General features: G+C 47.1%; 1 protein-coding gene across 1 annotated transcript in view; it reads right to left on the reverse strand.

Annotated features, from left to right (window-relative positions):
- The window catches only part of Vwa5b1 (von Willebrand factor A domain containing 5B1), a 57,592-nt gene extending 48,587 nt beyond the window's left edge, over positions 1-9,005 (reverse strand). Inside the window, exon 1 of the mRNA XM_028759921.1 lies at positions 8,903-9,005. The gene's annotated coding sequence lies outside the window, so the exon portion shown is untranslated. The remainder of the gene's footprint in view (positions 1-8,902) is intronic.
- Between the last annotated feature and the right edge of the window lie 14,345 nt (positions 9,006-23,350).

The following is a 23,350-nucleotide window of genomic DNA, read 5'->3' on the forward strand; positions in this document are numbered from 1 at the left end:
GAGAGAGAGAGAGAGAGCCCTGGTGCCATTTGGCTATCCCTTGGCTGTATCCAAGATCCCAATCATACATTTTGTAGCCCCAGAACCACAGCCTCTCTTTCCAAATCCTGCGTCATCCTGGCCCCGTTAGCATCCCTGGGGATCAAGAACAGTATATCTGCTCCTCCAGTTTATCTCCACCCAGCGTCCTTTGCTTCTTTCTTGCTTTGTCTTGGTTTCTGTTCTCACACTTTCGGCTTCAGATCCCGTTGGTGACTGCTTGGCCCATTACTACTCACAGCTTTCCAGACTCCCCTGCTGCGTTTCTTTCTTAATCCACACACCTGTTCAAATCTGTTATTTTGTTTCGCTTGTTTAACTGTGTCTCTGCCCTCCTCTCTGTTTAATGCGTCTTCTGCGCTCCTCTTCAGTGTGAATCTACGAGGGTGGGATTTTGCTTTAGCTTGTTTAGACTGTATCTGTTACCTAGAGAACAATGTCTGTACACAGCAGATGCTTGGTGAGTGGATGAAACCTACTCAGAGAGCCTTGAACATATAATTTTGGAAAACGTTTTAAAGGCAGCTACTCTTTCTACCTTTCCTTAAAATTGTTTATGATTTATTGATCGTGTGTGCGCATGCCCTCAGAAGCCAGAGAACAACTTGAGGGGGTTGATTCTCTCCTCCCACCATGTGGGTACTAGTGATCAGACTCAGGTGGTCAGGTTTGGCAGCAAGCACCTTTTGCTCTCTGAGACACCTTGCCAGCCCCTTTCTATTCCTAGTGCAGACAAAATACCAAAGCCCAGAGAGATGAGAGGCTTGTTCAAGATCCCACAGCTGGGAAGCAATGGGGCCTGGAGTTGAACCCAAGCAGCAGGACGGTGAAGTCCGCATCCTTAACCACGAGGACTCACCTCTTTCTGCATTTCACTTTCCTCTAAGTCTGAGTGTTCTCTTGTCTCTACTTCTACCTAGACCTGTTACTTTATTGTGCTCCCTGGAACACCTCCTAAGTCAGTGGCTCTCAACTTTCCTAATGCTGTGACCCTTTGATACACATCCTCATGGTGTGGTGACCTCCAACCATAACATTATTTTTGTTGCTGCTTCATAACTGTAATTTTGCTACTGTAAATATCTGATACCCAGGATGTCTGATATACGACCCCTGTAAAAGTCATTTAATTCCCAAAGGGGTCTTGACCCACAGGTTGAGAGCTGCTGTTCTAAGTGGTCCTTCAACACAAGCCTGTTTTCTTTTGGGTCATCTCCATCAGCACACACATTGAGTGTGTGCATACATACACACATGCACACACACCTCCATTTCTCCTGAGTTGGCCTCCATTGCTTTTGTCCAATGGGGTAAGCCAAAAGCCTTGGACATTCTTCAAGGCTTTCTCCACGGAGTGTCATCTCTGATCAGTGTCCCCTCCTGTGCGTCCACCTTCCTCTAGACACCCTGATCTCCTCCTCACTAAAGCCCCAAAAGGCTGATTTTTGCCACCCTGGAACCATTTTCTGGGATAATGGCTGCCACCTTTTCTGTTCTTTTCTTCATCATGCAAGCCCTACCAGTTCTCTCTTCATGAAGCCTTCATGTCCGCATGTGTGAAGTGTGCACATAGGTGCAGGTTTGTATGTGTGTGTATCTGCATGGAGTTTGTGTGCGTGTGTGTATATATATATATATATATATATATATCTCAGATGTATGTATGTCTGTTTGTATTTCTGTGTGTACTTATGGAATGTGTATGTGTGTGTGCATGTTATATGGAACATGTAAATCTATATGGAGTATATGTGTGTGGAATGTGTGTATCCATATGGAGTGTATATGTTTGATTATTAATATGGAGTGTGTATATCTGTATGGAATGTGTATGTTTGTGTGTGTGTATTTGTAAGAAGTGTGTGTGTATCTGTATGGGGTATGCATATGTGTGTATATGTTTGTGTGTATATCTGTATGGAGTGTGTGTTTGTATGTTTGTGTCTATATGGAATACGGTTGACCAAAGCCAACCACAGGTATTGTTCTGAAGACACCTTCTACCTTATTTTTTGAGACAAAGTCTCTCGCTGTTACCCTAAAACTTATCAATTTGACTAGGCTAGCTGGCCAGCAAGCCTTAGGGACCACCTGTCTGTACTCCCTAAATACTGTGACTGAAAATACACATCATGATGCCTGAAGATTGTCTTACATGGTGTCTTAGGGTTCCACTGTGTGAAGAGACATCGTGACCAAGGCAACTCTTATAAAGACAAATATTTAATTGGGGCTGGCTTTGAGTTTCACAGGTTCAGTCTATTATCATCATGGCAGTGTGCAGGCAGACATGGTGTTGGAGGAGTCCAGAGTTCTACATTTTGATATGAAGGCAGCCAGGAGGGGACTAGGCAGCCAGGAGGAGGGTCTCTCCCACACTTGGCTGATCTGGAGCACTAGAAGCCCTCAAAGCCCACCTACACAGTGACACACTTCCTCCAATAGGGCACACCTCCTAATAGTGCCACTTCTCGTGGGCCAAGCATATTCAAGCCAGTCCCTGGCCCCCATAGGCTTATTCAAACTTATGGCTCTACGGGGCCACACCTATCAGTAGCAAAATGCAAAATACATTTAATCCAGTTTCAAAAGTCTCCATAGTCTATAGCAGTCTCAACCATATTAAAAGTCAAGTTCAAAGTCTCTTCGGAGATTTGTGCCATTTCTTAACTGTAATCCCCTATAAAATCAAAAAGCAGATCACATACCTCCAACATCATAAGATATACAAAGATGTCATAGTGAGGAAATATTGGACCAAAGCAAGACCCAACACCAGCTGGGCAGACTCCAAACTCTGGAACTCCATGTCTGATGTTCAACTCTTTTTAGCTTTGTTGGCTGCAACACAAGTCTTTCTTTTGAATGTTTCCACAACCTGTTCCATGGCTCTGGGATCTCTAACATCTTGGGGTATCCAAGACAACTTCAACTTTACAGCTTCTTGTTCCAATGTCTGGTATCTACACAGGATCTTCTGGGCTCCTCCAAAGGGCTTGGGTCACTTCTACAGCTCTGCCCTCTGTAACATTCTAGGCTCTAGTTGACTCCACTGCTGCTGCTGTTTTGGGTGATCATCCCATGATCCTGGCATCTCCAATACACTTCTGCTGCAACTAGGCTTCACCAATAGCCTCTCATAAGCTTTCTTCATGGTGCCAAGCCTCAACATTTTTGTATGGCCCCTTCAGTCCTGGGTTGTCAACTGCAACTGAGGCTGCACCTTCACCGATGGCCTTCCCTGGCCTCTTGCACTGCCAAGCCTCAGCTGCTCTCCATGACCATTTCATGCCTTGAAAACCAGTACTGCCTGTGTGATTCTTACATATTACTAAGTCCAGCTGCCAGCACAATGTCTATCTCTGGAACACAGCTTCTCTGTGCTCTTAGAAAACACTTCCCAGAAGATTTCACCTCAGTGATGCTAGTCTCTTCTTAATCACTGCAATTTCTTAGCTCTAACTAGCCAGCATCAATTGTCCCAGTAATCCCTTCTACTCTTGACTCTAAAGCCAGAGCCACATGGCTGAAGTTGCTGAATTCTGCTTGGTGGGGCTGGAATATGGCCCCCACTTGGTCTATTACATCCTTCACTTCTTAGGCTTGGTTGTTCTAGAACTTGCTCTGTAAACTGACCTTCAGAGATCTTCATGCCTGAGGGCTAGGATTAAAGGCATGTACATCATACCTGGACTCAAGGCTCTCTTTATCTTTTCACAAGATCTTTATAAGCTCTGGGTTGTACTTTACGTCAGATATAGTCAAGTTGACAGATGAAAATAGCCATCACAATCCATCCTTTGTCAATTTGACACATAATCATATCTCCTTATTTCTAAATGAAACCAATAACCTGGTCATAATAACACCTAACACAATATAACTATTCCTTGTTCAACTGCAAATGCATAAACAATAAGCTTGGCTGGGTGGGATCTTGCCCTGAGGTCACTACTCTCTTAATTCCATGTAATATCCTTGAACACAAGATTTGACTTCATTCTACTTCCTGGTACCCCTTTACTCTTTGTTTTTTTTCTCTCTTTTTTTTTAATTGGATATTTTATTTATTTACAATACAGATGTTATCCCCCTTTATACTTTTGTACCATTTTGATTACATGCATGTAATAAGTTCAGCTCTAGGTTGAGGGTCTAGCAATACAACAGGTGCAAATAGTCAAGGAACAAGCAATACAATAAACACAAATAGTCAAAGAAAAAGCAAGGCATTAAACCCAATTATGTGAACACTCCCATGATCACTGTTTCTAAGGGCTTATCAGGATGACCAAAGTATCTGAGCTCACTTCTCTGTCCTAGCCCAAGGTCATTTTCATGTCTGAAGCCTACTTCCTTGTTCTAGCCTAAAATTTAGATTCCTATCTGAAATTACTTCTTTGTTCTAGCCTAATATTTAGGCTCCTGCCTGAGATTACTTCTTTGTTGTAGCCTAATATTCCTATCTGAAATTACTTCTTTGTTCTAGCCTAATGTCAGATTCCTGCCTGAAGCCTATTTCCTTGTCCTTGGCCAATGGCATATTCCTGCCAAGCAGCCCATTTCCTTGTCCTTGGCCCAGGTCAGATTCTTGCCAAGCAGCCCCAAAGGCTCTCTGTTTCTCCCCCTTTTTTATTTCATTAACAAGACTGAGCCTGTCTTAGGTCATTCTGACAAGAGTGCCTTCCTTACCCATCATGGAATATGCATTATCAAAAGCAATCCACTTATGTCTTAGGTTGGTAAGGCTCTGTGCAGAATCTTACCCATCCTTGGGTTGCCAGCCTGTTAATTTAATATCTCTGTCTGGGGATCCATTTTCAGGTTCAAGCCATGTACTTGGCTGCCAACATGTTGATGTTGTTGAAGAAAAACTTTAACACAATGGGCGGGAATAAAAATATTCCTAGGACAAAAAGGACTAGCATGATCAAGCTATATATGCCATTTTTGAAGCTTGACCAAAATAGAAATACTGACCTTAGGCCATGGGTAATTTTATCTGCAGTATATACCACATCAATGCTCAGCAGAGCAGTATTCTCGAAATTCATAAGCTCCCTATGTATTGTTAAAACATCCCAAGAGGTGTTAGAATTATGCCAAATACAGTACCCATGCCATTAAACTCCTTCCTAATTATAATGACTACCACTGTAAATTGTAAAACTAACATGAATCCAATGGTATTTGGCATGACACTCAAGATGGCTCCTTACACTTAAATTCTGAACCTCCTTTCAGTAATTTGAATAGGATAAAGAGTATCAATCCATTCTTCCAAATGCCTATCTAAATCCTCTGGTATATTCAATATATTAGTAACATTTTTCGCTAAATGATTAACAAAAGTAGCTGTCTTAACTTCTTGTGTCACAGCAATTGCAGAAGCAGTGGTGCTAGCAATTAATGTAATTAAAGCTGTTATACCAGCAATAATCAAGCCCACTACCCTCTTGCTTCTGCTTAAAGCCTGACTCATTTCTTCCAGTACTTGCAAGCTATTTTTAGAATACCAAGGTTCTGTGATACTCAGGGCACTAATAAAAAAGCTGGTTGATAGCCCTCCATAACTGACATGCCGGATTTCAAAACACAAACACAATTAGAATGTGTACAATCAATGTGACTTACATTAAATACTGTAGAAAAAAAAACAAAGTATTTTTAACTTGACAATTAAAAGAGCCTTAACACATGTGCTAACACCTGTTTGAAATCCAAATCCTGCCCCAAATTTATCTCTTGCTAACATCATAGAGAGCTGCAGCTAATTTCCATATATGTTGCTGAAAATGTCCGGAACCAGACTTCCAAATGAAGACTGTTATTTCCAGTATTGGATTGATTTCTGGACCAGTCCATGATTGAGTCTGAATAACTGGTCACATTTAATAACAATACAAAAGGAATTATAACTTCTCTTGATTCTCTGTTTCGCAAGGTCTGAGAACTTGAGGCAAGGCATCTTGTCGCATCAGGGGTGTAGGTAAGCAATGGTGGGTCAGGAACTTATGTTCAATACAGCTTCCCAGTCACCATTGTCAGGGCACTCAGCAATCTCACAGGTCAGCATCATTCTTTGTCCTGGAATCTTGTGGCCCCACGGGGAGAGAGACAATACCAATCAACCAGAGCTCCCTGGGTCTAAACAGCTAGTCTGGGAACACAAATGGAGGGACCCATGACTCTAGCTGTATTTGTAGAGGAGGATGGACTTGTCAGGCATCAGTGGGAGATGAGAGCCTTGGTCCCTTGAAGGCTGAATGCCCCAGTGAGAGGAAATTCAAAGGAGGGGAGGTGGGAATGGGTGGGTGGATGGGGGCACACCCTTATAGAAATAAGAAGAGGAAGGATGGGTTAAGGGGTTTCTGGGGGTGGGAAATGGGGAAAGAGGATAACATCTGAAATGTAGATAAATAAAGTACCCAATAATAAAAAAGAGAAACAAACAAACAGATAATGTAACTGGCTATGGCAGTCAAACATTTGAGTCTCTTTAGCAGCAATTTAACATTACTGATATTATGGGGATTCCTTATAATTGTCAAGGACAAGAGACCGTGGAACGGGCCCATGGAACTTTAAAACAATATCTTCATAAAATAAAAAGGGGGGAGATATACCCCTGTACACCACAAATTTATTTAAATCATATTCTTTTTATTTTATATTTTAAAGTTTTTTTTTTTAAATTTGGATGCCAAGGAACTTTCTGCTGAGTGTCTATGACACTCTACAACTAGGCATACTTATACATAGGTGAAAGGGAAGAATCCACTTACTGGCATAAGGCATGATCCCAATCAGGTATTAAGTATGGGGAAGAGGGCATGTTTGTATTTTTTCTGCAGGATGCTGAAGGAGCATGGTGGCCACCAGAGCGATGGGTGAGACATGCTGATGCCCTTTACTCTTTGAACCACACATTTTGTATTTTTCCTTTCTAAGCTTGCTATACTTGAGCAAAATATTTCTCATAAGAGTGAACTACAGGATAAAGGCTAAACTAGGCATTTTTAAGGCTTCCTTTGCCAATGCAGTTAATCTAAATCTCTTTACCTAATACTCAAACAGACTCTTTAGACAAGGAAAAAAAGCAGTCACATTCTTTGCATTCATCAAAATATCACAAGAAAGATCTATAGGCGACATACTAAAATTCTTTTCCTCTGAAACCTCTTGAGTCAGGCTACCAGAGTTCAAATACCCTCCCCACCAACATCTTCCATATTCCTACTAGGATGGCTTATTAAGCCCCACTCAAAGCATCCTATTGCTTTCCAAATCCAAAGTCTCCAAATCCACATTTCTCCAAACAAAAATACAGTCAGGCCTGTCACAGTAATATACCAGTCCTTGGTACCAGCTTCCTAGTTAAGGTTTCATTGCTGTAAAGAGACACCATGACCAAGGCAACTCTTATAAAGACAAATATTTAGTTGGGGCTAGCTAACTGGTTCAGTCCAATATCACCATGGCAGCGTGTAGGCAGACATGGTGCTGGAGGAGTCGAGAGTCCTACATCTTGATCTGAAGGCAGCCAGGAAAGGACTATCTCCTGCATACAGCCAGGAGGAGGGTCTCTCCTGCACTGGGTGGAGCTGGAGCATGAGGATCCCTCAAAGCCCGCCTACACAGTGACATACTTCCTCCAATGAGGCCACACCTCCCAACAGTGCCACTTCCCATGGGCCAAGCATATTCAAACCACCACACGTGGGTTCCAGTAATCAAAACCAGGTCTTCCTGATTACATGGCAAACACTCTATTGGTTGTACCATCTCTCCAGCCCCAGGAAGCCTTTCGGGACACTCTTATCCTTCTGATGTTCTCTCTCTGTGTCTTCTGTATTCCATGTACCCTTGTCTATCACATTTCAAGGCCCTGCAACCATCTATCTATCATGTCCAAACTGATGACTTCCCATTGGCTGTGACTTCTTTGCCTAGGTTCCACTGTCCTTGGTCAGGCTTGGTTCAGAGAAAGATCTCTCAGAGAGGTATCTTAAAAGTCCTCTGTGCCAACTGACATTGTTAGGGTTCACTTTACAAGTTCAGTCCTCGTATGTCACAGCTCACCAGAAGCCAACCTTGATGGGCATCAGCTCTTTTCCCACAGTCCATTGTCCCTGTCCTGGGATGCTTCTCCATCTATGCTGAGTATGGGAGACACAATGGGAACAGAATGGAGCAGGCAGAAGACTCCTGGAGCCTGCATCTCCAGTTGCTACAGGGAGGATGGTGAGCATCTATGTCAGGTGTGTCCACACTCCCTTGCTAGGGGGAGTTCAGCATTTTAAAAAGAGATTTAGAAAGGGTTGGAAGTATAGCATATTGGTAGAGCACTTGCTCAACAGGCACCTTTGTGTGGTTCCTACTACTGCCCCAAAAGGAAAAACAGCAAGCACAAAGGCAGGAATTTGCCTAGATGTGGCTAGGCCTGTGTTCAGAGCAATGCTGGAGCCCTGTTGGAGGATATAGCTCAGAGAGCCACAAACAGATCTAATAGGCCCAATGGCTCTGCTGTTCTGGTGCTGTGTGCCTTGAGTATCTGAGTTAATGCTCTGGGTCTTAGCTTTCCCTACACCTTCAGAGTAGAGAAGTTCCCATGGATCTCTGCTGAAGTATAGGTTTCTGACCAGAATCTCTGATGGAAATGAAATCTGTTCAACTGCTAGCAACTTAACCCATTACTGTCCCAGACATGTCAGTTTGGCTCTGTCCTGGCATCCTGGAAGCCTCCCACCCTCAACCTGGCCAGATACCCCCACCCTACATCGTGCTTCAAAGGGCTGGTGCCTCTTGGCTAAGTGGGCTTAGCTGGGCTTGTGCTAGTCAGGGCTGAAATCTACCCTCTTACCTCAGTTTTGGGGTCCCATTCCTCTTGTTACCCCTAGAAATCCCTTTCACGTCTTTCAGGAGCTCAAGCCCAAACCACAGACGGGCAGCCTTCTATCAAAGTGGGCCACAATTGGTATGTTCCTAGAGTCTAAGTCAATTGTACCAAGCTTCTAGAACTCAAGGGTTCTCACATTCTGACTTCCATCCTCAAACTGTCCCTCTTCCAGGGTCACACATCCATGTGCCGGACACCTACCTTTCTGTCATCCGTATTTATGATCACCACATTTATGTCGTCTTTCGGCTTATCAATTACCACCCCCCAACGGTTACTTTAAGCTCTGTCTTCTGCTGTTGCTGCCTTACCCCAGGCCCCTGGAGGAAATCTTAGATGTTCTCAAGGCCCCGCCCAAAGGCTCCCATTTCTACAGAGCCCTCTGAGTCCTTTCTGCAAAGAGAGCCGGCTGTTCTTATGTCACGTGCTTCCTTTGGGTGTGCTGTGTCTTGTCAACACATGCACAAGGCAAGCCTACTGCATGCTGAAGCCTGTCCCAGGCCCAGCGGACAGACAGGACAAGAGAGACACGGCTCTTGTTCTCATACTTTATGTCCTTTTCTCAGCCACCCATCCAGGACACATTCCTCTAGAAAACTGGGGGCAGGGGCTCTGTTGACAGGCATAGGGCAGGGCTTTTCTGGAAAGGATCCCAATAGCACAAGAAACAATTGCAAGCTCTGACCAGCAGAATCACACAGAGCAATCAGCAGAATGAAGAGACAACGCACAAGAAGGGAAAACATCTTTGCCAATTACACAGCAGACAGGAGAATTAATATGCAGGATATATAAAGAACTGGAGAAATAAACACTAAAGACTAAATGAGCCAACCAGTACACAGACTAATGAACTGAACAGACATTTCTCATGAGAAGAAACACAAGTAGCCAATAGACAGTTGAAAAACGTATTCCATATCCCTAGCTACCAGAGAAATGCAAATTAAAACTGCTTTGAGACAGCTTCACCCTAGTCTGAATGGCTGCTATCAAGGGAACAAATGACTGCAGAATATGGGGAGGATGTGGGGAGAGAAGAACCTTTCACTGCTCTTGGGAATATAAACCTGCATAGCCGCTATGGAAACCAATACAGAGCATCCTCAAAGACAGTCAAACCAGAATGTAACACAGCGCCCAGCCATGCCATTCTTGGAGATTTCCCTGAAGGACTCCAGGGTAACATACCACAGGGACACTTGCACACCCATGTTGAGGAACTTGTACACCCACAGTGAGACACTTGCACACCCACGTTGAGACACTTGCACACCCACAGTGAGACACTTGCACACCCACAGTGAGACACTTGCACACCCACAGTGAGACACTTGTACAGCCATGCTGATCGCTGCTCTATTTGCACTAGCTGGGAAATGGAACCAGCCTGGATGTCCATCAGCAGATGGATGGATAAAGACAAGGCAGTACAGAGTGTAATGGAAATAGAGTGTAATGGAGTATCCACAGGCTATGAAAGCAGAGAGAAGCTGGCTATGGGAGAGCAGAGGGAGCCAGTGGAGGGACGTACAATGAGGATGTAATATACCAACACATCTGTGTGAAGAAGCCCAGATGCAGCCCATGACTTTGCATGTGAACCTATCAAAGCAAATAATAAAAAGATCCCTGTCTTCCCTGTCAGTGTGGGACCCATAGTTCATACTGAACAGTGGATGGGCTAGATGCGGTGTCACGTGTCTATAATCACAATTCTTTGGAGATGAAGGAGGAAAGATAGTAGTTTGAAGCTAGCCTGAGCTACAAACCAAGACCCCATAGCAAAAGGAGTGAATGGAAGCCACGGGTGGGGCCGGCCATATTGTCAAGAGATTAGATCGAGTGAGGCCTTGGCTGTAGGTTCATGTAAGCAGCTGAGTAGTAGAGAAAATGCTCTCTTTCAGTTCAAAGCTCAGAGTACCCCGTCCTAGAGGCATCTGTAACCTTCCTTGGAGAAATAGTCAAGACAGAAATACCCCCTCCTCTGTCCTTTCTGTCCTCCCCTTGCCTAGGAGCATGGAGTCCAGCCAGGGCTGATGTCCAGGACAGTCAGCCAAGGAGGCAGAGGCCCGGGCTAGTCACACTTTCTGATCTTACCAGGTAATAGGGAATGACTGGCCTGCTGGAGAAGGGAGAAATGGTGATGTCTGAAAACTCCAGAAGAAAGAGGCCCCACTGCAGAGTCTCCATCAACTGTCTGAGCTATTCGGAGGTATGGCTTAAATGCATGCAAATGTTGCTGGCTGGCAGGTGGTTTGTTCCCTGGAGCCCCTCGGGGAGCTTGCCGTGCTGAAGTCCTCCTAGGAAGGCTTCTCAAACAAGGACACATGTTGCTAGGAAAATTAGATTCTGTCTCCACCAATTTAAGTCACCCTTCTGCGGCGCCTTCAAAGGTAAGCTTACCAATGAGCTGCCAACATCCCCAGAGCCCTGTAGAAAGGGACTAAAAGGGACTAAATGGGGTTTTACAGGGCTTCCAACCTTGTCCCTGTCTCTAGATCATGCATACCTGCATTCAGAGGTGTGCACAGGATGGTGAACAGAGGAAGGGCTACTCTGAAACTGTTCTTCAGAGGTGGTCATTTGCACTGGTGTGCTAAAGAAAGTAGAGCGATCATTGACCTGTGTTCTCTCCAAATACCTCTGCATGATGTAAGAAAAACAAGATAGGGGAGCTGGCTTCTGCTCCTAGACCCTTCCCTTGTCTTCCTTGTCTACCTCTCCCTGTCTGCGAGTTTCTCTGAAATTCAGTTTCTCTACTTGGTGCAACGGAGAATGGCAGGGCTATGGTGAGGATGAGGAGAGGGGCTGTGTATAAGATGCTCACTTAGCTTTGACCCTCAGCAGTGGCTCACAGCTGCTTTATTATTTGTTTTCTTAGGATGCTATCTAACTCACCCACCCACTTAGACTTTATCTGGGCCTCGAACTTCTGGCATTTCCTATGGTGGCCCTGACCACCCACAGCCCCTCCTTCCCCACCGATCTGCATCCAGCCATTCCAGGACTCATGCCTACGTGTGTTGGCATCAGAATACATTCATTGTCTTAGCTTCCCTCTGACCTAGATCAGTTAGTGACAAGCTGTGAGGCCTCTCTGTACCACAGGCTGCCCCGTTAGATGGTACAGGAAGGCCATGGGGTTGGCAGAGAACACAGGTCAGGCAGTAAAAGCCACCATGCCTGAGCAGCAGCTCTGCCACTCACTCAGCATTGACTCAGTATTGATCCCAGGCTGGGACTCCCACTGTCACACTAACTGCAGTGACTAGAACTCTTGGGTCCATACACACCATAGAGTCCGGGGCCTGGAGATTGATGGGTTTAGTCTCTGACTTTGCCTCATATCTCTAGAAGTCTAAGCTCCTAGGGATAGGAACCAGGGATGTCCTTATATTTGTTCTGTTTCCAGCAGACAGAATAGTGCCTGAAACAGTTAAAAAAAAAATAAAACACTGATACACAGGAATAATGCAGAGTATTACCTGAGACAATCCTCAGGACAGGACAGGAAAGCAGACCTGGCCACTAGTCTACCACTCCCATTCTGCAGGCAGGAAAACTGAGACATGGAATGGTTCCATACCCTGCCCAAGGTGACACATCCGTGGGTGGCAGGGCTCTGGCTTGAGTGGTCGCTTTCTGAACCACATCACCCTACAATCCTTGTTTACAGAATGAGTCAGTGAGTGGATTGGAGTGGATGACCCCCATCAAGCTGCGCCCAGGTCAGACGACAGCCAATAGGAGAGCAAATCCCATACCCGCTTCCTTAGTGGGCAGTCCAGGGTCTCAGGGACTGAGATACAGCACAGGTCAGGCCGGATCCATGTTCCGTACTGCATCCCCACTGCTCTGCCCTTTTAAGGAGACTGCTTGTTCACTGCTTAGTCTGATCCTCAGACTGGGGGTGGGCTTTTGGAGGACCCCCCCCCCCATGATCTCATTTCATTTCTGTAAGGGAGGCCATGCTTTACAGCGGAGGAAATCAGTATCCAGAGAGGTTAGGCAAACCTCAAGGTCACACAGCACACTTGGTGACAAGGCAGGGTTTGAGCCCAAGCTCAGGAACCTGTTTGGACCGTGACCCTCTGTTGCTTGCTGCCTTCAACCAGTTCATGCTTGTGGCCCGGTCAGTGCACCTGTAGCCAGCTTGCTGTTATTCAGGTCTCACCTGATTCTGAGGGTTCCCTGAGGATCACCCTGGTTCCCATGCTTCTGCTGGACTTCACGATAGTCAGGGTGAAGTAAGGATTTCTAGCTGATGTGAAATTCAGCCTCATTGCTCGCCTACTGCAGCCAGCCCTGGGCACATGACCTTTATGGGTAAGCAGCTGAATGAAGGGGGGAAGACGCCTCAGTGTACCTCTTCCCAGGCACCAAGCGGCAACCCGGGGCATGGCTTGCGGGGGCCCCTTGGCTTGTGGGAACCCTCAGAAAGTTAAGAAGCACAGCCGGGAATGTGCCCTTGGGAAGGATACCTTTGGGATGTACCCTAGGTGCTAACCAGACTTATAGAAATAGGATCTGGGGACTCAGAGTCCCTCCCAAAACTCCAAACTGTTATGAAGCCAAGCACTGCATTAATTAGCGTACCTGGATCATCACCTGATCCCCGGGACCCTAACGGTGGGCATCGCTTTGTTTTGATTTGCAGATGATTTGAATAAACCCAAGAGAAGTTCAGAAATCCACCTGAGTCAGAGAGCTAGTCATAGATGATGAAGTGGGGAGAGAACCCTGGCTGTGCCATGTCCCTGTGCTTCCTACAGTGCCACAGCACACCCCGAGCTATGAGATCCTTCATCCACACGAGAAGAGGCAGCCTTCTCTTTGAGAGGCCCAGGTACCACCTGGAGGTGTTAGCAATGGAGACTAAGCCAAGCAGAGACGTAGGTGAGAGAGGAGGCAGCTGCCGACATTCCCACCCTGGGAGCCCAAAGCCTTAGATCCCAGATAGAATTCAGCTCTGGTGTGTGTCACCCAGTGAGGTGCCATATTACTTCACTTGGCTACGCGTCTGTTTTCTGACCTGTGGAAATGGCACAGTACTCCAGTCTGCTGCCCAGTGCCGTCAGGAGGAAGTATAACACTCCTAGAAAGTATTACACACACAGTGACTAGCTCACTTTTTTTTTTTTTAAATGAGGTAGGGTTTTTCTGTATAGCCCAGAGTAGCTGGCCTTGAACTCAACGATCAGCTCTCCTGCCTCACCGTACTGAACGCTGGGATGAGAGGCTTGCACCTCCACACCCAGATTCTGGCACATAAGTGGCTTCTTCCTGTGTAAGGGGTGATAGAATATGGCCAAGGTAGCCGAGCTCAGACCTCTAAAAAGGCTTGCGAGCGAGCGAGCTCTTCAAAATGGGCTATCTCAGAAGTCTTTAGCAGCTTGAAAGAGTAAAAATGATGTGATTAAAAGTTGTCCAGGGAGCTTTTAGCCTGTGACCAATTAACATTTTCAAATTCAGTGGTGAGTCATAGAAGCACCGGCACTCATTCATAACGCATGCAATTTGTAACCAAAGCTCTTCCTTCTGCATCCATCCACAAATGTTAGCACACTAGGAGCCAGGAGAGAGGAAAACAAGAAGCAAAATCCAGCACCTTAAGGACCAGGAGACGGCAGCTCAGAAGGGGGAGCGCAGGAGGGCTTCTGCTCGTACTAACCTGTTGCCCCACTAAGCTTGAACCAGCCGGGAGTCTGACTCTATTGGCCTCAGGGATTTTTTATCTGCCGATTAAAGCTGAGAGCCAGTGACTGGGGTAGCAGTTGGGTGCTAAGACCCTGGAAATGACTACCCCAGGTTAATCTCTGCACTCTGCCTTATAGCCTGTTAGTCTTTTGAGAGAGGCCCCTTTGCTACTCTTCTGGTTAAGCCTACAGTGATCTCCACGCTGTTGAGCAGACCTGGGCGCTCCTCTTCATAGAGACAGAGCAGGCTGTATGCCCCTGCCCTCCTTGAAAACCTGAGGTATGTCTTGCTTCAGCCAACGGGCTATGGCAGTAGTTCTCAAGACCTCCTTTGAGGGTGTGTATGTGCGTGTCACAGATCAGATATCCTGCACATCAGATATGTACATTATGATTCATAATAGTAGCAAAATTACAGTTAGGAAATTGTAGTGAAATGATTTTGTGCCTGGGGGTCACCACAAAATGGGGAAACCATTTTAAAGGGTCGCAGCATTAGGAGGGTTGAGAACCACTGAGCTATGCAGTAGTGAAGTCCTTCACTTCTGGCCAGAGGCTTTGAAACGCAGTGTGTGCTTGGTGGCACCCTGTTTCCTGCCATAGCAATCTTGGAAACACATGTGAGGAGGGATGACATGTGACCTGATCTGAGCATGTTGCACATGTCACCACAGCACAGTCAAACTCGGCTAGCAAAACCATGAATGTTCCGGTCTATAAGCTAAGGTGACAGATGGTCAGGGATGGAAGCCACACTGCTAGGTGACAAACATGTGGAGGAAGAGGCTCTGAACAGTGTGCCCACTATGATACACATTCCATGAAGAAAGAGGTTTTATCTCCAGTATTCAGGAAGGTGGCTAGCACCCAGTAGGTGCTCATTAAATGTTCAATAAATGAACTAAAGTGTTTATTACATTTGACTTTTCAGACTTCATTGTTATTTTCTCTCTTTTTTGGGTCAGTCACTAGCCTGTCAATGACATTGTGTGGGACCAATATTGCCCCTAAATCTCTTCATTGAGTCTTGTGGCTTCAATGAGACTCTGGTTCTATGGAGTAATTCTTTGGTATTCTACGGCCGTTGCTTCTCCTACCCAACAGCCTCAGAGACACCAACAGGAATAGGTGCTGTCTGCAGGAGTTGCCATGCGGCTTGAGCAAGGGCAGGCGCTTATGCAGACCATTTGTATAAGTACTTAGCATGTTAGTGTTCTATGTCTGAACTTAGGGTATGTGGGTTGGGTGTATGTGTGCATTAGTTTCAGGTCAACTTGGCACAAGCTAGAGTCATTTGGGAAGAGGTACTCTTAATTGGGAAAATGCCTCCATAAGATTGGCCTGCAGAAAAATCTGATGGACATTTCCTTATTAATTTGAGTGATGTAGGAGGGCCAAGGCTGCTATGGATGGTTCTGCTCTTGGGCTGGATGTTATATAAGAAGGCAGGCTGAGCAAGCCATGGGAAACAAGCCGGTAAGCAGCATTCCTCCACAGCCTCTGCCCAAGTTCCTGCCTCCAGGTTCCTGTCTTGGGTTCCTGTCCTGACTTCCCTCAGTGATGAATTATAACCTGAAATCAACCCTTTCCTCCCCAAGTTGCTTTTGCTAATGTTTTTTATCACTGGGATAGAAACACTAAGACTTGTGCACACACACACACACACACACACACACACACACACGCAAGAGGTCAACCTTAGATGTCTTCCTTAGGAATATCATCTACCTACTTTCCAGACAGCTCTTTCACTGGCCTGGAGCTCAACAATTAGGCAAGACTGGCTAGCCAGAAGCCCTAGCAACCCACTGTCTCAGAGTCTTCAAAGATGGAATTGTGAGCACCTTCTGTGACACCTGGCATTTTTATGTGGGTTCTGGGGATCCAATTCAGGTCCTCATGTTTGTGACCTTTCTTCCCAGACCCTGGTGAGAACAACTTTTAAGCCTAGACTGTGGCAAGTGTGCAGTCTCAGGTAGCAGCTTAGACAGAGACCTGCATGGTGTCTGAACAAAGAGGCGGAGCCACAGTGTAAACTTAATAGATTACCCCTTCCTTGTAGCTATGCCTGCCCCTGGCTTTATTCTCGGCTGTTCTCTATCCCCCCACTCTAGCTCCATCTCTGTCATTCACCAGTAGTCTCACAAGAAGAGCCTCTGAGCAGTCTTCAGGTCAGGACTGTGGTTCCCAGCATGGTCATTAGAAGATGAAAACTCTACAATAGGCCTCAGATTGGAAACAAGACCAAGAGCCTCCTGATTTCCCCAGATCCCGTGGAAGATTCAGAGGCCTGATACCACAGACCCTTCTACCAGGTTCTTAAATACATATGCTTGTTCCCAGCCCAGCCATGAGTCCTGACTGTGCCCTGGCTTACACTCATCCCTCAACTCCAAGCCATGCCATCTACATTTCTGCTTCTCTAAAATGTCTTGCCCCTTCTGGGCTCCTTTAAGCTCCGCCTCTTCCATGAAGCCTACTTAGATTCCTCCTCAGAGCTTTTCTGAGCTATATGTAAGAGTTACCATTCACAGAGTGCTCCAAACATCTCTAGAGGTGGCATGGAGACCCTTTTTATTGTCAGCTCTCTCTGATACCCAGCAAATATAGCACCTGCTAAGGAGATGCTGGGCTACCTGCCCCACCTCAAACTTCATGCTAGTAAAATGACTTTTCCATCTGCCCTTGACTCTCTAACTTTTTAAGACTCCCCAGATGCCTTATTAACCTCTGCAAAGTGGGGGTGAAATCAGACACCAGAGTTAGAGCACACTAGCCTCTGGCCTCCTCTCCAACTGCTCCCTCTTTGCTTTTGCAGATTCATCTCCAGGACCAGGAGATAGTGAGGCAAGGGACTAGAGGTGAACCTCCCTTGAGCTCTTATCTCAAGCTGTCCCCCTTGCCAATTCTCTGCTCCCTCCCAAAGTGGCTTGCCCTCTCCCAGCTGCAGATGGGTGAGCAGATGATCCGTGAATGTATACAATGGCTTCTGTGCCCCAGACCATTTCAGCCCTCTGTCACTTGCTTCTTGACCAGCTCATGGAGTTCAGATTCAAGAGCCCTTTTCATGGTTGACATAAGCTTAGGAAGGAGATTTCCACCCTCTCCAGCTTGAGCCCTCATTTCCTAGAGAACAGAAACCCAACACTCAGCTTGGTACCTGGCATGAGTGGCACCCAGGGACTTGGTAGATCTTATTCCTTTTCCTTGTCCTACCCCACCCTGTCTGATCAAGCAAACTGGCTCAACCTTCTTAAACCAATCCTTTTGGCTGCTTCTACACCGATGTACCCAATCTCGCCATATAAAAGACACTTCCTGCTTCTCTTTCCCCACATGGCCACATGCCTCTGTTGCTTCCTCCACAGCTCTGCACTAACACCATTTCCTTTAGAAAGCCTTCTTAGTCTCACATTGGGCTCCCTTGACCTCAATATCCTTTCCATAAAGAATCTAGACATGCAGAGAGTTGCAAGTGTCAGCTCTATAGTTCCATAAATGCCCCAGAGGCTAAGGAGAGAAGCTGGGTTTCCAAAAAGGTGTCAATAGGACCAAAAGACTTGTGTACCCTTTTCATGGATTGGAGCCATATGTGGTCCACTGGCTCTGCTGGTCCATTTCTAGCTTCCCAGAATGTCTGCCTTACATTGCTTGGCCTTGCCAAAGCCCCATCCCAAGTTTGGCCAAATAAGGGAACTTATGAAACCAGGAGAGTCTATAGGGCTTGGGTGTTGGGTTCTGGAGCTAAGTTCTTGCAAGGGATCATCAGGGAAGCCCTATTAGAAACAGTAGCATCCAGAAAAAAACAAAAAAAAAAAAACAAAACAAAAAAAACCCTACATAAAAGCTCAAAGCCATGATGTTTATCCAGAGCCCAGGTGCCCCTTCCTCTGACTCTTTCCCACAGAGTGTCAGTACCTCCTCAAGGCTACAGTCAACAACACTTGTCTGCCACGAGAGAACAGCCAGTCAGAGAAGGTGCTCACTGGGAAGACAATAGCTGTGAGAGGCACAGTCAAAGACAAAAGCTGGCCAGGTTACTTGGGTGGGGTATCTCAGTGGGCATCCCAATCCCTCTGACCAGAGCATATTGTTGTGATCCAGAGACATCTCCCCATGATCTGGACAACTTGACTCACAACCTGATGGCCAGTGGCTGGCAAACATTCTGAGAGCATCATCTGGTCCAGGTTTTGGGGTAGTGGTTATGATAAGAGGCTACAGAGCCCAAAGCTTTGCAACTCCTAAAGCTATGGTGGAAGGATGCTCACAGCCCAAGCCACCCTCATTCCAGGCCATCTTGGCCTGTCTCAAGCCAGAAAAGCAGTGGGTCCACAGGTTACCCAGGGAGACGCAGTTCCCTTACTGTCGTGAGCCACAGACTATCACCTGGGCTGGGTTAGAAATGGTCCAAGCACTTCTCCTTGGAGATGAATGAGCATCCCAAAGCTGAAGGATGTTGCATTCACATGTCAGGCCTTGCGGGTCCTGCTCAGTCACCCCATGGTCGGGCTTAGCCCGCAGTCTTAACAATCTTAGTTTACAGACATGCAAGACTACACACTTTTAATTCCCTTCATGTCACATACTGTATGAGCCCCCCTGAAATGTGACCATGTTTATAGACATGTATCATGACCCCCTTACCTACCCATGTGGCTTGCTACATACATATCATGTCACTACTTCCAGGGATAGCTCCCTCCAGAAATGTGCCTCTATATACCTCTCCAGGACATAGCCCACATACATCATGGCTCAGTCCTTCCCTGCAACCCCCATCTGATCACAATTAACCACAGGAGCACTGTGCCTCTCCTCCAAGTCAGAGAGCTGCAGGTCACTCTTTGTGCCCTTTGACCTCTGCCCAGTTCCCATGACTTGCTTGGTTTAGATGAGTGGACATAGGAAACAGACTTATGTTCCAGCAGAGAAAGTGAGAAAAGGGAGTGTACTGCCTGCTCCTTAGAGAGAGAGACAGAGAGAGAGAGAGAGAGAGAGAGAGAGAGAGAGAGAGAGAGAGAGAGGAGAGATGCCTGTTGCTCTTCAGAGTGGAGGAGGGGCTACTAGGCTTCTGGTTCCCCACCTTGGAAGCCTCCTGTGCCACCGGCTAGGAAAGGAACACCAAAATAAAACAAGGGCTTCCTGGGACCTCCGGAGCTGCAGCAGGAGATGTGAGGGAACTTCCAGCAGGGTCTTGACTGCTCACAGTGCTAGGTCCCCCGCCAGCCACCACCTTCCAGTATCCAAAGATCTCCCCTCCCCCTCTGTTCAGAACCTTCTTACCTCCAGGATCCCAGGACGTGAGAGCTCAAAGAAGATTGTTCACTCAGCCTGCGGCTTTGGAGACAGTCATACGCCAGGCACCCAGAGGGCAGCAGGCAGGAGCCTGGAGCTTGGCGTGGGGTGGGGGCAGCCCACAGAGCACTGACTGCCCTGGGTCCCTAGAGGACAGACTAGAAATGCTGGAGATAGGGAGACGGTGGAAGGGGGTGGCAGGGATGGGAGGCTGAGACAGAGAGATAGAGACAGAGAGAAGAGACAGAGACATAGGAAGGAGACGCTCAGAGAAGTGCACACAGAAAACAGACACTAATAAAGAAAAGGGGGGAGAGGAGAGAGGGAGAGGGAAGAGGGAAAGAGAAAGAGAGAGAGAGAGAGAGAGAGAGAGAGAGAGAGAGAGAGAGACTGAGCAATGGGAGCAACATGTGGTCACATCACTTCTGAGGCTGGCTGGAACCTCCCGAGCCCCTCCCCAGGGAGCAAGCACACAGCGCAAGTCACTACCACACGACCTCTGCATGCATATGCACTCGCTCTCCCTCAGCTCTTGGGATAAGACAAGCCCTTGTCCTTGTGCTGCAGGGCACAGGCTGCACCAATTCTTACCTTGTCCCAGGAGCAACATGTGCGAGGGCAAACACTTCCTCTCCACGCAGCTGCCTCCCTGTGCCCAAAGCTACTGGAGAGGACTCCCAGGCTGGGCTCTGGTACCCAAGCCCAGTGCCCGTCTGCCCTGGCAGCTGGCTTGATCAATGCCAACATTGCGATGGCTGTTTAGGTGGCCTGCAGGAAGCAGAGCCATTTGTTTTGTCAGAGCGTAACCATGACAATCACCCCAGGCTCACACGGCTGTGCTGCCTTCCCCCACCCTGCGCCCTCCCTTCCCCCTTCTCCTGAGCACAGGAGGAAGCAGGAGGCCACTTAGCAGGCTTGGCTAACTCCTGCAGAGGCTGATAGCAAATGTCTGGCATCCAGGGACATCAGGCTTTGGGGCAGATCCTCCCAGGGGGAATAAGTCATGTGCCTTGAGGCAGTTCAATGCTGGACAGAGCTCTTGAGGTCCTGACTGGATCTGGCCTCCCCAGATCCCAGTGTCGTTCCTCAGCAAGTCCATTCAGTGAGATAACTAATACAAGCTGTCACTCCATCTCCCCCCAAGAGGCCATGATGCAGGCAAGCAGATGGCCCTGGATACTGTGGTCCCAGGCAGCGGATCTGCCAATGTCTTTGGTGAGTCTCCAGGCATCACTGGCAACCCAGGGCCAAGTCAGTCATGGGGGGATGTTAGGAAGTGCCTGGAAGTGGGCCTTCTAGGGTAGCCGTTTGAGTGGGCTAGAGAAGCAGGGCTTGCGAGGATGACGACAGGTAGATGTAGAATCCGCCTGGCCAGACGGTCAGAACTAAGTCTACTATTCGAGACTAAAGTTAAAGGTTCCAAAGACAAGACACAGGGTGGGGACTAATGATAACACAAGGTGTCGAGGGACACAAGGCAGAACTAATAATGTCTGTGCACTCCAACTCACTTATTCCGTAAGGAAAACTCCAAGGAGAAAGGTTTTCTCTCAATAGTATTGGGAAAGCATAGAGTGGATTGGCTTGCCCAAAGCACACAGATAAGCATTGAGAGAACGGAGATGCACCAGCTCACCCGTCAGACTCCGATGGAAACATTCCATCCTAGCCTGTTGGCCTTGAACAGATACCACTACGCACCAGGGACTGTATACAGAGCAGGGGAGCGCTGTGTTCTTATTAACACTGGACATAGCTGCTACACTCATTCTGTGAGTGGACGCAGAGAGGGCCAGGCTTGGGGTTGAAGGTGCAGAAAAGGTTGAGAGCCAGGATTCACACTTAGGTCTGTCTGCCTCCATTTCTCTACCCTGCCTTCCCCATCTGACACTTTACTGGATTTAACTTAGAAAGGGTGGGTTCTGGGTGCACCAGGGGGTGGTGATTGGGTGCCCTGATGCAAGGACATAGAGATTTCACTGTTTCAGCCCAAGGTCATATATAATCTGTTCTTACCCAGAAGCCCTTGAGCCAGTGATTCCAGAATTACACAGCCACATTAGAATTCCAAGGGACTTCAACTAGTCAGGCCACTCGGAGCCTCAGGTCTCGTGCATCTTGATAAGTGTGGGCCATCTGAGAGTGACACCCCTACAGAAGAACTTTGGAGAACAGTCTGGGGAGGGGTTTGGCTGACTACTCGGAAAAGGCAGTGGGTGGTTGGGGAGGAAGGAGAGCCTGGAGTGGAAGCAACTCCCTCAGAAGTGATGGTTTAACCAGATTCTCCTTAAATGCTTATGAGGGTAGGGGACTGACCTCCTCAGAGAAGGAAGCTGCCATCATGGGGAAGGGCAAATGGTCTGGAGAATGGAAAGCTTCCCAGCTTCCCCAACATCAGAAGACAGACTGAGATACAAGACAGAATTCATTTTGGTTTCTTATGCTTGCCCACCACAAATGAGCCTGCACTGGTGCTTGGATAATAAACAACACAGAGACTCCCAGGAACCTGGAAAAAGATAATAAGGCACTCGCTTCCCAGCTGGCTTCTGTGCCATTCAGCATCTCCTGGTAGCCAGCCTATTGAATCTTATCTTCATTCAGTATGAGGAAGTGTGAGAAGCTGAGAGGAGAAATGACTGACCCAGCATCCCAGCAAGAAAGAGATGATTCAAACTCAGTCCTCCAGAGACTCACACCCAGTGCCTTAGGCCTCCTGCAGCCTAGAATGTGCATAAACTCTTAGTACAGTACACAGAGGCCTGGATCCCTGGGACCAGGGCTTAGGGACATAGGCTCCTAGAACTCTAAGCCTCATCCACCCAACCCCAAAGCTCTACAACCAAGTTCTCAGCCCCCACGAAGGTCCAGGTCTCTGTTGCAGTCTCTTCAGTGGTACCGTCAATGGCAAGGTGGGTGTGCTCCTGTAAGCAACCCTAAGGAAGCGCATTGGATCATACACAAAAAGACATGAAAGGTGGGTGGGAAGAGGAAAGAGTTCAACAGGAAGTGGGGGCAACAAGGGAGAGTGGGGGTGAATATCATCAAAATTCATTACATATGTGCTTGAAAATGTCATAGTGTAATTCATTGTCACGGGAATAAAAACATTTAAAAGTGATAACCAGACTGGGAAGGCACCTCAGTGGCTAAAGTAGTTGCTGTGTGTGGTGGTCTGAAAGAGAATGGTCCCCATGTGTTCATATGTTTGAATGTTTGGTTCTCAGGCCATGGAACTGTTTGGGAAGGATTGGGAGGTGTGGTCTTATTGGAGAAAGGTTTCAAAAGCCAAAGTCAATCCCAGTTAGCTCCCTCTCTGCCTCCTCCTTGTTGATCAGAATGTGAGCTCTTAGCTCTATAAACTAACTCTCTCTCTCTCTCTCTCTCTCTCTCTCTCTCTCTCTCTCTCTCTCTC

The sequence above is a fragment of the Grammomys surdaster genome, unplaced genomic scaffold (genome assembly GCF_004785775.1).
Source record: "Grammomys surdaster isolate TR1022 unplaced genomic scaffold, NIH_TR_1.0 126313, whole genome shotgun sequence".
Lineage (NCBI taxonomy): Eukaryota > Metazoa > Chordata > Mammalia > Rodentia > Muridae > Grammomys > Grammomys surdaster.